This window comes from Leucopleurus acutus (genome assembly GCF_964270905.1).
Source record: "Leucopleurus acutus genome assembly, chromosome: 20".
In the NCBI taxonomy this organism is placed as follows: Eukaryota; Metazoa; Chordata; class Mammalia; order Artiodactyla; family Delphinidae; genus Leucopleurus; species Leucopleurus acutus.
Window position 1 is genome coordinate 42419081 of NC_139162.1, and position 16078 is coordinate 42435158.

Sequence of the window (16078 nt, forward strand, 5' to 3'; positions counted from 1 at the left end):
AATTGGAAACAAATATGGAGAGCCCTTGAGTGAAAATATATCAAATATTTTCAATTAATTTTGTTTCATTTTGAAACAATCCCAAGCCCACAGAAAATCTGTACGCACCAGGCAAAACGATTTTTATATGAGCCATTTTACAGCAACTTGTCGGCATGATGCTCCATCACCCCCAAATACTGGTGTGTGTTTTTCACAAACAGGGACATTTTCCTATATAACCACCGAACGGTCTCCAACATCGGGAAAGTACACTGATACGTTACCAACGTCTACTGCTCTGACTCATTCGGTTTCACCAACTGTTCCGGTAGCTTCCTTAATAGTAAGGCAACCAGTCCAGGATCATGTGTTGCATTTAGTAGTCCTGTCTCTTTAGTTCCTGCATCTGGGAAATTTCCCCCATCTTTCCCTAACTTTCATATCCTTAACGTTTTTGATGATTACAAGCCAGTTATTTTAGAGAATGTCCCTCAGTTTTGGCTTGCCGATATTGTCTCATGACACGAGCAGGATATGTGATTCAGCAATTGCACTTATATATTCAAAAGAATTGTAAACAGATGACCAAACAAATACTTGTATAGCACTATTCACAATAGCCGATAGGTGGAAACAACCCAAACGTCCACCAGTGGATGAACAGATAAACAAAAGGTTTATCCATACGGTGGAATATTATTCAGCCATGAAAAGGAATGAGATACTGATATATGCTGCAACACGGATGAACTTCAAAAGCATTATGTAAGATGAAAGAAGGCAGACACAGAAGATCACATATCGCATGAGATTCCATTTATATGAAATATCCAGAACAGGTAAAGCCATAGAGACAGAAAGCAGATTATTGGTTTCCAGGGGCTGGGGGGAGGGGGTAACAGGGAGTAACTGCTTAATGAGTAGGGGCTTTTTCTGGAGTAATGAACATATTTAACTAGATAGAGGTGGTAGTCCTACAACATTGTGAGTGTACTAAATGGCACTGAATTGTTCACTTTAAAAAGATGATGTTTATGTTATGTGAATTTCACCTTAATTAAAAAATAAAGATTCAGGTTAGGCATCTTTGGTCAGAATATCCCAGAAGGGTATTCCTGTTTTTCTCATTGCGTCCTATCAGGTGGCACATGATTTCTATTTGTCCCATTACTGACGATGTTCACTTTGATCATTCGATTAAGGTGGTATCTACCAGGTTTCTCCTCCTTAAAGTTACTCCTTTCCTCTTTGTAGTTAACAGTACTTTGAAACTTTGTAATACCCCGTTCTTCATGGAAGTTTCTATTTGTTTATCTGTTTATTCATCCATTTCTGTTCTATTCATTGGGTCATAATCTGTTACCTTATTTATTTTGGTGCTCCAGTTACCCCAGACTTGGCCAGTGGGAGCTTCTCTATGCTGGCTTTCATACTCCTTTGACATATCCTCATCATTTTTAGTACCTCCTTGCTTCCCGGCATAACAAAGTCATCTTGTATTTTTCCTGCTCCAGCCCTGGAGTCAGCCCTTCCTGCAAGGAACACTGGTTCCTTCTAATGGAGAATACCGTTTAGAAACCAAGATATAGGGCTATGTGTACTCATTGCTATTGGGGTATCACTTCTCCCAAACCTTCTTAGTGGACAATGCCAGGGAATGTAAGTGTGTGTGTACACATATATACTCATGCTTTTATGCACATTATATATATATTTCTATATATATAGAAAATCATGAGTTCTTACCAATAATTCCACATTCCAGTCTAGTGTTCTCCCTTTTCCAACAGTGAGAAACACGGCTCCCCTAGGCTTAAAGTATCCAGTCACTGCCTTCCCCCCAAATCCTCAGATGCCTTCTTCATCCTCCTTGGGCTCTGACACATGTGCTAGGCCACACCACTGTGCAGATGTTCTCCTCATCCAGCGTGGGTTCAGACACCCCCCCAACCTTGCACTGAACTACTCTCCTCTGCAGATGTCCTGCTCACCCCTCAGGGTACAAGCTCTACTTTGGACCTCCACAGCTTCCTCTCTTGCTCAGCCCCACCTAATAAATGTTAAGGAAAGAAAGAGGAATAGAAGAACTCTGATAAACCATCAAGCATAAAAAGCAGATGAACAAACTATATACATTCTATACTTACAGTTTTAAATTTTGGGTGGAAAAAAGACTGTAGAAATTATACTAAAATTATAATTGATATGATGGTAGGTTAAAATTATGAAGGTTCTTTTCCTTTTCCATATTTCCCAAATTATCTATAATATGGTTGTATTACTTTTCAATTAAAATACTTCAAGAAAAACATAACTTAAGTAGCACTTTCTAAATCACCCCAAGCTGCATACTGTGTGCTCAGGATTCATGCTGATGGTCCAAGAATATACCCACAATTTTAATAGAAGATCTGGAGAAAAGCAGTTTTATATCAAAACAAACCTGGATCAGAATACAAAGTTCTCATAACTTTTAAAATAAAACTTGAGTTCCAGTTCTGGAGAAAGATGGTACTTTTCCCTGCTTCTCTCTGTGATGTAAGATTCACTATTGTGGGCTGCCTTGGCATCTGGTAAAATCAGGAGGCCCTCAAATGGCATAACTGTAAGTTCCCTCCTCACTCTGTTCCCACAGATGAGGTCCTCTAGCCAAACAACCTCCTTATCAAAGGGACCAGGCACAGCTCCAGTTTATTCCTGAGTATCGGGTTTCAGTGCCATACCAGCCCATGGAATTATTCAAATAAGCTAATCACATTCTCCTGTGGGAACCAGGGGGCACCCCACCCTCTTGATACTATGCAGCCTGCCTCCTATAGCCCCTCTTTGTTCACTCTGTTCCCAAGTGAAACCCCCATGTGACCCTGCATGGCATGTGGTGTCCTCCCTCAGGCTATGACTATATGTGACTATTAAAACGCTGTTGATCTCATTTGCCCAGTCTCAGCTGTTGTGTATTCAACCATCCCCACAAACCTAGGGCAGGAAGACCTCCTCCACCTTTACCAATGGAGTAAAGAAGAGGTGTTAAAACACTACTCTCTAATTCTAACTAAATAGCTTGGAAATTATTTAATAGACAATGATTAAAAGACTCTTAAAGCCAGAAAGCTGAAGGTGGACTAGCTAGGGGATTCAGGACTTGAGGAACTATAACGTAGTGAATTTCTCCAGTTTTCTTTTTTATCTCTCATATACCGAGGACTAGGTACCAAAGATTCCTACAATTCAGAACCACCAACGGGCATAAAAAAAAAAAAAAAAAAAAAACCAAAAAGACAAGGAAAGTCCACTCTTTCTGGACAAAGGACAAGTAAAGAAAAGCCCCAAAGAGACTAGACCTAGTGGGGACCCCCAATGCCTGCTCCGTGACAGAGGCACTGGCAGGCGGTCTGAGCTGGTGAGGTTGGTGAGCCGGTCCACCTGCAGGGGCAGCATCAGCTAGTGGCATAAAAAGATCCAGGCCCAGCAGATTCTGTCTCCCATCCCCAACCATCCAGCTGAAGAAGTTGGCCCAGCAATACCAGGTGGCCTCAGGAATGACATCAACAAATGACATCAACAGAGATTGAGCAGTAGCCCCAGCAGTGCTAGAAGAATGAAGCTAGAAGACTAGAATCACATTGAAAGGATTCTGATAGGCAAACCATCACTAGAACTAATACATATAGATTCTGGTATACATATATATCTACATATGATGAATATATACCAGAACCTACATGCTAAAATAGATTTAAATAGGTCAAGAGTATCATAACATAAAAACAAAAGTATCTGGGATACAACTGAAAATCACTCATCATTCCAAAGAACAACAATTTGAATGAGAAAAGAAAATTGACTCCCATAACTGGATGAATCAGATGTCAGAACCACCTGACAACAATTTTAAAGCATTGCCATAAAAATGCTTCAACAGACACAAATTCTCTAGAAACAAATTTAAAAATTAAAAATCTTAGCAAAAAATAGCAGTAATAAAAGACAACCAAATGGAAATTACAAAACTAAAAAATACAACAGCTGGAAGAAAAAAAAACTTGCTAGATGGACTCAGTAGTAGAATGGAGATGACAGAGGATAGAAGTGATGAACCTGAAGACAGATCAATAGAATTTACTCAATCTAAACAACAGACAGACAGAAAACAGACTAAAAAAATTACAGAGCTTCAGAATTCTGTGAGACAATAAAAAAGATGTAACATTCATATAATCAGAGTCCCAGAAGGAGAGGAGAAAAGAGTGTGGGACTGAAAAGTATGAGAAGAAACACTAAAAGAAATCTACACCAAGATATTATTGTAATCAAATCTCTGAAAACTAAGAACAATGAAAAAAAAATCTTAAAAACAGTCGAGGGAATCAATACATTACCTGTAAAGGAAGATCAATTTAAATGACAATGAATTTCTCATCTGAAACCATGGAGGTCAGAAGGAAGTGGCACAACATTTTTCAAGTGCTGAAGAAAAGAACCGTTAACTACAAATCCTCTATCCAGTGCAACTATTTTTTCAGGAATAAAAAGAAAATAAAGCCATTCTCAAATAAAGGAAAACTAAGAGCATTTGTTGCTTGCAGATCTATCCTTAGAGGAACCTCTTCAAACAGAAAGAAAATGATAAAAGTAGAAGACTGAGTCATTCAGGAAAGAAAGAAAAACGATGGAATGGGTAAAAATAGAAGCAAATTCAACAGACTATCCTTCACCTCATGAATTTCTTTAATCATATTTTGTGGCTGAAGCAAAAGTTATAATACCACCTGATGTATATAGGGGAAACTCTGAAGTCCATTACGTTTAAAGTGTGGGGATGGTAAAAGGATCTAAATGGAAGTATCATTTCTATCCTTCACTTGAAGTGGTCAAACGCTGACACCAATAGACTGCGATGTTATGTATGTATATGGTAATACCTAGAGAATCACTAAGAAAGCTATACAAAGCAATATACTCACAAACATCATAAAGAGTTCAAAATGAAACTCTAAAAATGCTCAAATAGCCCATGGGAAGGCAAGAAAAAGAGAAACAGAGCAATGAGAATCAGAGGCAACACACAGAAAACAAATAATAAAATGGCAGACTTAAGTTCTGCCATATCAGTAAGTACTTTAAAAATGAATGTTCTAAATTCACAAATTAAAAGACAGAGATTGACTGAGTGTGTAAAAAAGCACAACTCAAGGATATGCTGCCTACAAGAAACTCACTTCAAACATAACAACATAGGAGGTTAAAAATAAAAGGATGGAAAACATATATCATGCAAACATTATTTTTTTTTAATTGGCAATGATTTTTTTAGGTTTGACACCACGAGCAAAGGCAACAAAAGCAAAAATAAACAAGTGGGACCACATCAAACTAAAAAGCCTCCACACAGCAAAAGAAAATATCAACAAAATGAAAAGTCAACCTACAGAATGGGACAAAATACTTGCAAGTCATATATTTGATAAAGGGTTAATATTCAAAATATATAAAGAACTCATACAACTCAATAGCAAAACACCAAACAGTCTAAGTTAAAAATGGGCAGAGGATCTAAATAGACATTTTTCCAAAGAAGACATACAGATGGCCAACAGGTACATGAAAAGTTACTCAATATCACTAATCATCAGGGAAATGCAGATCAAAAGCACAATGAGATATCACCTCATACCTGTTAGAATGACAATTGTCAAAAAGACAAGAGATAATAAATGTTGATGAGGACATGGAGAAAGGGAACCATTGTGCACGGTTGGTAGAATGTAAAGTGGTACAGCCACTATGGAAAACAGTATGGAGGCACCTCAAAAAGTTAAAAATAGAACTGCCATATGATCCAACAATTCTACCTCTGGTTATTTATCTGCATAAAATGAAAACACTAACTCAAATATGCCCCAATGTTCATTGCAGCCATGTTCATATACTAGCCAAGACATGGAAACAACCTAAGTGTTCATTGATGGATGAATGGATACAGAATATGTGGTATATTTACACAATGGAATATTGTTCAGCCATAAAAAGAATGAAATCTTGCCATTTGCAACAATATGGATGAAACTTGAGGGCACTATGCTAGGTGAAATAAGACAGACAGAGAAAGACAAATACCATCTCACTTATATGTGGAATCTAAAACACAAAACAAAACTGAAATAAACAAAGAAAAGCACACCAAATTCATAGATACAGAGACTAGATTGGTGGTTGTCAGAGGCAGGAAGTGGGGGGTGGAGGAAATGGGTGAAGGTAGTCAAAAGGTACAACCTTCTAGTTATAAAATAAGTCTTGGGAGATGTAATGTACAGTATGGTGACTATAATTAATAATACTGTATTATATATTTGAAAATTGCTAATAGAGTAGATCTTGAAAGTTCTCATCACAGGAAAAAAAATGTAAATATGTGTGGTGATAAATGTTAACTAGACTTACTGTGGTGATCATTTTGCAATATATATAAATATTGAATCATTACGTTGTACACCTGAAACTAATATAATGTTAAATGTCAATTATATCTCAATAGAAATAAAAGGATGGAAGAAATATATCATGCAAAAATTAATTTTAGGGCTTCCCTGGTGGCGCAGTGGTTGAGAGTCCACCTGCCGATGCAGGGGACATGGGTTCGTGCCCCGGTCCGGGAAGATCCCACATGCCACGGAGCGGCTGGGCCCGTGAGCCATGGCCACTGAGCCTGCATGTCCGGAGCCTGTGCTCCGCAACAGGAGAGGCCACAACAGTGAGAGGCCCACATATCGCAAAAAAATAAAAATAAAAAAAAAAAATTTTTAAAAACAGGAGTCACTATATTAATATCATATAAAGTAGACTTCAGAACAAAGAAAATGACTAGGCACAAAGAGGGACGTTACTTAATGATAATAGGATTGATCCACCAAAAAATCTAGTTATCCTTAATGTGTGTGCACCAAAAAACAGAGCTTCAAAATATATGAAGCAAAAACTGATAGAGCTGCAAGGAGATAGGCAAATTCACAATTCTAATTGGGGACTTTAACAGCCCACTCTCAGCAACTGATTGACATACTAAATAGAAAATTAGGGAAGACATAGAACTGAACAACACTATGAACCAGCAGGATCGAATGGACATTTATAGAGTATTTCACCCAATAACAGCAGAACACAGTACTTTCAAGTACCCATGAAACATTAACCAAGATAGACCATATCCTGGGTTATAAAACAAATCTTAGCAAATTTAAAAGAACTGAAATCATATAGAGTGTGTTCTTTGACCATAGGGAATCAAACTAGAAATCAATAACAGAAAGACAACAAGAAAATCTCTGAACACTTTGAAATTAAACAGCCTACTTCTAAATAGTCCATGGATCAAAGAAGAATCCTGAAAAGAAATTTTAAAAATATATCACTGGGCTTTCCTGGTGGCACAGTGGTTGAGAGTCCACCTGCTGATGCAGGGGACACGGGTTCGTGCCTCGGTCTGGGAAGATTCCATATGCCGCGGAGCAGCTGGGCCTGTGGGCCATGGCCACTGAGCCTGCACATCTGGAACCTGTGCTCCACAACGGGAGAGGTCACAACAGTGAGAGGCCCGCATACCGCAAAAGAAAAAAAAAAAAATATATATATATATATCACTGAGTGAAAATGAAAACACAGCATGTCAAAATTTGTGAGATGCAGCTAAAGAAGTGATGAGAGGAAAATTTATAGCACTAAATGCTTAACATTAGAAAAAGGAAATGTCTCAGATGAATCAACTATGCTCCCATCTCAAGAACCTAGAAAAAAAATTAAAAGCATACAAATCGGGATGGAAGAAATAAAACATTCTCTATTTGCAAATGACATGTTGTTGATGAGTAAAATCCCAAGGAATTTACAGAAAAACATCAAAAACAGAAATTTAATCAGCAATTTTTTTAATTCAAAGATTTAAAGGGAACATAATGAGACTAATGGAATGCATAAAGAGAAGAGCCAGATTGAACCTCTAGAGATGAAGAATTCACATTTGAAATGAAAATCTCACTGGATGGGATTAATATCAGAGTAGACACTGAAGAAGATAAAAATCAGCAAACATGAAGACATTGGATTTGAAGACATAGAATAGAAATAAATTGAAGCAGAAAGAAAAAAAGACTTTACAAAATGAACAGTCTCAATGGTCTGTGGAAAACTATCAAGCAGTATAACACAACTATAAAAGTAAACAAAGGGCTTCCCTGGTGGTGCAGTGGTTGAGAGTCTGCCTGCCAATGCAGGGGATGCGGGTTCGTGCTCCAGTCCGGGAAGATCCCACATGCTGCGGAGAGGCTGGGCCAGTGAGCCATGGCCTCTGAGCCTGTGCGTCCGGAGCCTGTGCTCTGCAACGGGAGAGGCCACAACAGTGAGAGGCCCGTGTACCACCAAAAAAAAAAAAAAAAAAAATTAAAAAAAAAAAAGTAAACAAAGAAGGAAGTGGGGGTGGGATTTTTTTCAAGAAATAATGATCCAAAACTCCCAATTTTGGTGAAAAATGTCCACCCACAGACAGAAGAATCTCAAAAACCCCACATAGGATAAGCACAAAGAAATCATACTTAAATGGTTGAAAACAGGTGATGAAGCAACTATACATATTTTTTAAAGGCAGATTAAAACATTACATACAGGAATTACAAAGATAATTCATGCTGACTTCTTGACAGAAACACTGCGATCAAGAAGAAAATGGAATAACAGCTTTAAGTGCTGAAAGAAAAAAATGTCAATTTGTAATTCTACATTTAGCAAAGGTAATCTTCAAAAATATTTGCCTGAAAAACGTCTTTATTTTGCTTTAAATTTGAAGGTTACCTTTGCAGGATATAGAATTACAGGTTGACCTTTTTTTCAGCATTTCAGAGAATATGTCACTAGCAGACCCTCACCTCAAGAAATGGTAAAGGACGTTCTTCAGGCTGAAGGAATACAATACAAAATGGAAATGTGAATCAACAAAAGGAGGGAAGACACGTGGAAATAGTAAATAGGTTGATAAATATAAGCCCTCGTTTTTCTTGCTTTTTAAAAAAAATTCTTTAAAGATACTTGATTTTTTAAAGCAAAACTAAAGATGCATTTGAGGTTTATAACATATATAGAAGTAAACCATATAATAACAATTGTACAAAGCACATGAGGCAGTAAAATGTAAAACTGTATAGTTCTTACATTATACATGAAGTAGTATAACATTGGTTGGAGGCAGACTGTAATAAGTTAAAGATGCACAAAATAAACCCTAGAGCGTGACTGAAAATAAAGACGTATAGTTAATGAGCCAACATAGAAGTGGAATAATAAAAATATTTAATCCAAAAGAAGGCAGGAATGAGGAACAAAAGAACGATAAAGATGGTACAATAAGAAAAACAGCAAGATGGTAGACTTAAACCTAATCATATCAATAATTACTTTAACTATAAATGGTCTAAACACTATAAGGCAGAGATTGTCAGATTGGATAAAAAAGCAAGATGAAATTATATGCTGTTTAAGAAACACTTTAAATATAAAAACACAGATAGGTTAAAAATTTTTTAAAAGAGAAAGATATACCATTTAAATACTCATAAGAAACCTGAAGTAGCTATATTAGTATCATACAATGTGGACATCAGGACAGAGTATTATTAGAGATAAACAAGAACATTACATAATGATGAAAAGATCAATTCATCAAGAAGACATAAAAAAATCTAAAATTTTTTGCACTAACAAAGTTTCAAAATACATAAAGCAAAAACTAACATACCTAAAAGGAGAAATTGATAAAATTACAACTATAGTTGGAGATTTCTACATTCCTCCCTCAATAATTGATAAAATAAATGGAATAAGGACATAGAAAACTTGAACATTATCAACCATCTTGCCATAACTGACATTTATAGAACACTATACTTAATAATGGAAGAATACACATTCCTTTCAAGTGCACATGAATCAGTCACCAAAATAGACTATTTGCTGTTATACAACACAAGCCTCAATAAATTTAAAAGGATTGAAATCATAGATGTTTTCTGACCACATAATGTTAAATTAAAAATCAATAAGATATCTATTAAATACCCAAATATTTGGAAATTAAGCAATACAGTTTTAAATAATCAATGAGTAAAGAAGAAATCACAGATAATTAGAAAATATCTTGATTGAATAATAATAATGCAACACACTAAATTATTGGTACACAGCTAATGTGGAGTTGAGTGCAGTTGAATAGTGCTTAGAGGAAAACTAAGATCTTTCAACACATATATTTAGAAAAGAAGAAAAGTCTAAAGTCAATGATCTATGATACCATATTAAGAAACTAGAAAAAGAAGAGCAAATCAAACCAAAAGAAAGTAGAGTGAAGAAATAATATAAATAAGAGTGGAAATTGATAAAATTGAAAATGGACAAATAACAGAAAAATCAATGAAATCAAAACCTTGAAAACATCAAAAAAAATTTAAAACTTCTAGTTCAACTGATCACACAAAAAAAGTGAAGACAATTACCAACATCAGGTATGAAAGAGGAGTCATCATTAAAGATCCTACAAACATTGAAAGAATAATAAGGAAATATTATAAACAACTTTATGTCAACAAATCTGACAATGCAGATGAACTGGAAAAGCTCCTTGAAAGATACAAAGTATCAAAACTGACCCAGTAAGAAATGGAAAGTCTAAATAGTCTTCCATCTGTTTTTAAATTTTGGTTAATTACTAACTTTGAAAACCTCTGACAAAGAAAATTGTGGGGCCTAGGTGGCTTGACTGAGAATTTCTGTGAAACACTTAAGGAAGAAATCATTTAGAAGCATACATAAATTCTTTCAGAAAATACAGAAGGAGGGAACCACTTCCCAACTCATTTTATGAAGCCAATATTAACCTGATAATGAAACCCAACAAACACATTACAAGAAAAGAATACTCCAGGCTGATATACTTCATTAACATCAGTGTGTAAGTTTTCAACAAAATATGTGCAAATTAATTCCAACAATAGATGACCAAATGAGGTTTAATGGAAGAATGTAAGGTTGATTTAACATTTCAAAGTCAATCAATGTAATTCACTATATTAACAGAATAAAGGGAAAAAAATCCATATGATCATCTGAATAGAGGCAAAAAGAAGCTTTTGACAAAATTCATCATTCATTCATGAAAAAGAAAAAGCTCAGCAAACACGGACTGAAAGGAACTTCTTCAACCCACTAAAGGGCATCTCTGAAGAGGCTACAGCTAACATCATACTTAATCATGAAAGATTGAATGTTTTCATCCTGAGATCAGGAATAACAAGATTTCTACTCTCACCACTTTTTTTTTTTTTTTTTTTTTGCGGTACGCCGGCCTCTCACTGTTGTGGCCTCTCCTGTTGCGGAGCACAGACTCCGGACGCGCAGGCTCAGCGGCCATGGCTCACGGGCCCAGCCGCTCCGCGGCATGCGGGATCTTCCCGGACCAGGGCACGAATCCATATCCCCTGCATCGGCCAGCAGACTCTCAACCCCTGCGCCACCAAGGAAGCCCTACTCTCACCACTTCTATTCAACATTGTACTGAATATCCTAGTCAATGCAATAAGGCAAGTAAATGAAATTTTAAAAATATACAGCTTGTATAGGAAGAAGAATTTTTTTTTCTTCAAAGATGACATGATATCATACATAAAAATCTTAAGGAATGTCCAAAAGCCTACTAGAAATTATAAGTGAATTTAGTAAAGCCTCAGAGTTCAAGCTCAATATAAAAAACCCAGCTTTTTCTCTGCATAATAACAATAAACAATTGAAAAGTGAAATTTTTAAAAATTTACAATGGCATCTAAAACCATGAAATTATATAGGACTAAATTTAACAATAGATTTTCAAGACATTTATACTTAAAACTACAAAACATTGTTGATACAAATTAAAGAAGACCTAAATAAGTGGAGAAACAGTCCATGTTCATTGACTGAAGACTCAGTATTGCTAAAATATTGATTCTTTCCAAGTGGATCCACAGCTTCAAAGCGATCCCAATCAAAAATGTCAGTGGGATTTTATGTTTGGGTTGAAACTGACAAGCCTACTCTAAAATTTATATGAAAATGTAAAGGCCTAGAACATCCAAAACAATTTTGAAAGAAAGAAAAGTTGGAGGACGTATACTAACTGATATCAAGACTTTTGGTAAGACTATAGTAATCAAGACAATGTGGTACTGGTGTCAGGATACATATATAGATCAGAGGATATAGATTCTGAAATACAGATCAGAATAGAGGTCCAGAAATAGACCCACACTTAAAGGGTTACTTGATTTTTGACACAGGTGCTAAGGTTATTTGATTGGGAAAATGATAGTCCTTAGAGCAAATGGTGCCAGAACAACTGGACATCTGTATGGAAAAAATCAGCTCAACTCTTATCTCACAACTTACACAAAAATTAACTTGAAATAGATTAATAGACATAAATGTAAAATATAAAATTATAAAATTTCTAGTATTAAATACAGGAGAAAATCTTTGTGAACTTGGGGTAGGCAAAGATGTGTTGGACAAGACACTTATTTTCTTTTCATAAAAGAAAGTTTTGATAAACTGGACTTTATCAAAATGAAAAGAAAAACTGCTTTCTGAAAGACACTATCAAGAAATTAAAAGTTCAAGACATAAACGGAGAGAAAATACTCTTAACACATATCTTATGAAGGATTTGCATAGTCTCTACAAAGGACTCACTAAAACAAACAACCCAATTTTATTTTATTTATTTTTGCCATGCTGCACAGCATGCGGGATCTTATTTCCCGGACCAGGGATCAAACCCACGCCCCTTGCAGTGGAAGGGCAGAGTCTTAGCCCCTGGACTGCCAGGGAAGTCCCAACAGCCCAATTTTAAAATCGGAAAAAGATTTGAACAGACATTTCACAAGCTAAGAAGCACATAAACAGATGCTCAACATTATTAGTCATTAGGGAAATATAAGTTAAAACCACAATAAGATACCACTAAACACCCACTAAAATGGGCTAAAATTAAAAAGACTGACAATACCAAGTTTTGGTGGAGCAACTAGAACTCTCTTACATTTCAGAAGTGTAAAATAGTTCAATTTCTTTGCAAACAGCTTAGCAGTTTTTATAATATTAAACATATACTGACTGTGTGAACCAGAGATTCCACACCTAGATATTTATCCAAGAAACAGCAAAATATATGTACATAATCAACACCTGTACACAAATGTTCATAGCAGCTTTATTCATAACAGCCCCACTGGAAATAACTCAAATGTGTAACAGATTAACTGGAAAAACAAATTGTGTTATAGCCATACAATGGAATACTATTCAGCAATAAAAAAATAAATGGTATGTGACAACATGGATGAAACTCAAAACCACATGCTGGGCAAAAGAAGCCAGAAGTCTATCTATGGGCCGTGTATTTTATTTAAATGAAATTTAGAAAAGTTAAAGCTCATTTATAGTGACAAAAAGCAGATTAGTCATTGCCTGGGTCCTGAGGGTAGGAAGGCAGCTTGTCCGGGCAGGTGTGAGGGAACATTCTATATTTTCTTTGGGAGGCGGGGTTACTCGGTTGTACACATTTGTCAAAATGTGTCAGGCTCTACACTTAAAATGGATGCATTTTATTGTGTGTAAACTATACTTCAATCAATATGAAGTGAGAAAAAATATAGGAAAATATTTTTATGTCACTGAGGTGAGAGAAGAATTTTTTGAAGAAGATAGAAAACTTATAAACCACAAAAGAAAAGGAGACTTCTACTACATTAAAATTCAAAAATTCTGCACATCAGAAGATACCATCAGCAATGTTAAAACAAAACAAAACAAAAAAACAGTCCACAGACTGGGAGGAGATATTTACAGCCCCTATAACTGAAAATAAAATAAAAATCATATCCAAAGTGTTTCACAAACTGTTATAAATAAATAAGAAAAATACGAATAATCTAGTAGAAAAATGTCAAGATATTATCAGGCAATCATAGGTGAGAAAAATGAGATAGTCCATAAACAGGTGAAAAGATATTCAAGCTCACTATTAAATAGGGAAATAGGAATAAGAATGGCAAAATGTAATCATCTGATAACATCAACTGTTGGCAAGGATGTGGGAAATGGGACCAGTTATGTGTTCCCAGTGGGAGTGTACTTTCACGACACAATTTGGAGATGAATCTGGCAAGAGCTAGAAAAGCTGAAGATGCACTTACTCATCACCTGAGAGTTCCTCATTTAACGACATACCCCAGCGTCCTCAAGTCCAGGTGCACGCAGAGACATGAAAATGTGTTAAGTGCAGCATTGCTTATTAGCCCCAAAGTGGGACCATCCTACATTTCCATTAATTGAGCAGTGGATAAATAAAATGTAGTACGTCATATAATGAAATATATTCAGTAATTAAAATGAATAACCTAGATCTATACACATCATCATGACATATGTTTATATAGAGAGAGGGAGAGAGAGTGTAAAAGATATATACCACCCAGAAGGGGAGGTGCTTAGTGGGACCCTGAGAGGGGGTCCCCACTTTATGGAGAAAGAAGGGGGACCTGCTGGGTGATAAGGCATCTCCCAGATTCGGACTTCCCAACAGAGAGCCAATCCAAGCCCTCCACCAGTAACACAGGTCTTTTGAATGTGTGGGATGCTGCTGCCCGCCCATCTCACCCGTGGCAATAATATATGAACAAGCGCTGGGAAGCGTTGTGATCCCACACAACCCGAGCGCTGCAGAATTCCAGACGAGCGGGCCCACGGGGCCTCCTGCGCCACACCGCATCATGACCTCGCCCTCGTTTTTCTTCTCCGCTAGCACTCCACTCACTTTGGCTCCAAGGACTTGCTTTGAGGTTTGGCACTCTCACATTTTTCATATAAACTCAGATTCTTAAGACACCAGCATCAAATCAGAAAAGGAAAAGAAAAAAAAACTGCTTCCTAATTTTCCAACTGCCCTTTGTCTCCAAAAAGACGTGCATATAAGAGTAGCTTGTATGCTGCAGACTTTTAACTCAAAGAGAAAAAAGAAATCTGCTTTTTTCCTTCCCATGCTCTCTGACCTGGATAATCCCAAACCAGCTTGGGGATGGAGCCTGGCTGTGACTTTAAACTCCTGACTCCTGATCCCCCTGTCTGAGGCTGGGGTGTAGTCGGTTGGAGGTGGGGATGTCAGAGGTTTGTCTCTGAGCAGGACCCTACCTGAGTCCATCTTTGTCTGTCTTCTGTGGGGAATTTAAAATGCATCAGAGGCTGAGCTGGATGGAATCGGCAAAGCTGACGAAGGCCATTTTTGTACCTGTCAGAGAACAGTGCTGAGAAATGGGATCCACTTCCCTGCTTCCCAAGAGAGCCAAGCATGCTCATTTTGCACTTCCAGATCCCTCTCCGCCCTCAGGGCTGGCCCAGGGGGTCCACATTAATGGGCTCTTTGCCTCCGGCTTCTAGTGGGGGTCAAGCCCCCAGGCCTCTCCAGCTCAAGATTGGAATGAGAGAGGAGAGTAAGAGAGGGCATTTATTCCCTACAGGGCCACCTTCGGTGAAGGTCATTGTCCAGAGGGGTCTCACACGGCCCTTGTTTTCTTTCACACTCACAGCCGTCTTCTTGTGACAATAACCTGCATTGCCATTTTCTTAGCAATCCCTCTCTATGTATTAGGAAGAAAACTCAGTCCTTCCTCCTTCTTCCTCTCCTTTACTTTTCACATGGAACACTTCACTTCTAACGCTTCTGGTCACCATATGTGTGTGGGAGGGTTCCCACAGCAAGCAATTCTGCAACACCAGCTGGATGTCCTACAATTTAACTCAATTCTGCCACTATCTCCCTGAAGATCTCGTCAGATCCCATAGGTTAAGGGCTCAGCCTCACAAGGCTGCCCCCCACCTTCAGATGCCAGTTACAAGTCCAGGTTGTCACCTGTGCTTCTGACGGATCAGCTATAAATCAGAAGCTCCCACGACCCTCTCCTTGGGTTTGATTAATTTGCTAGAGCAGCTCACAGAAGTCAGGAAAACAGTTACTTACATTTACCAG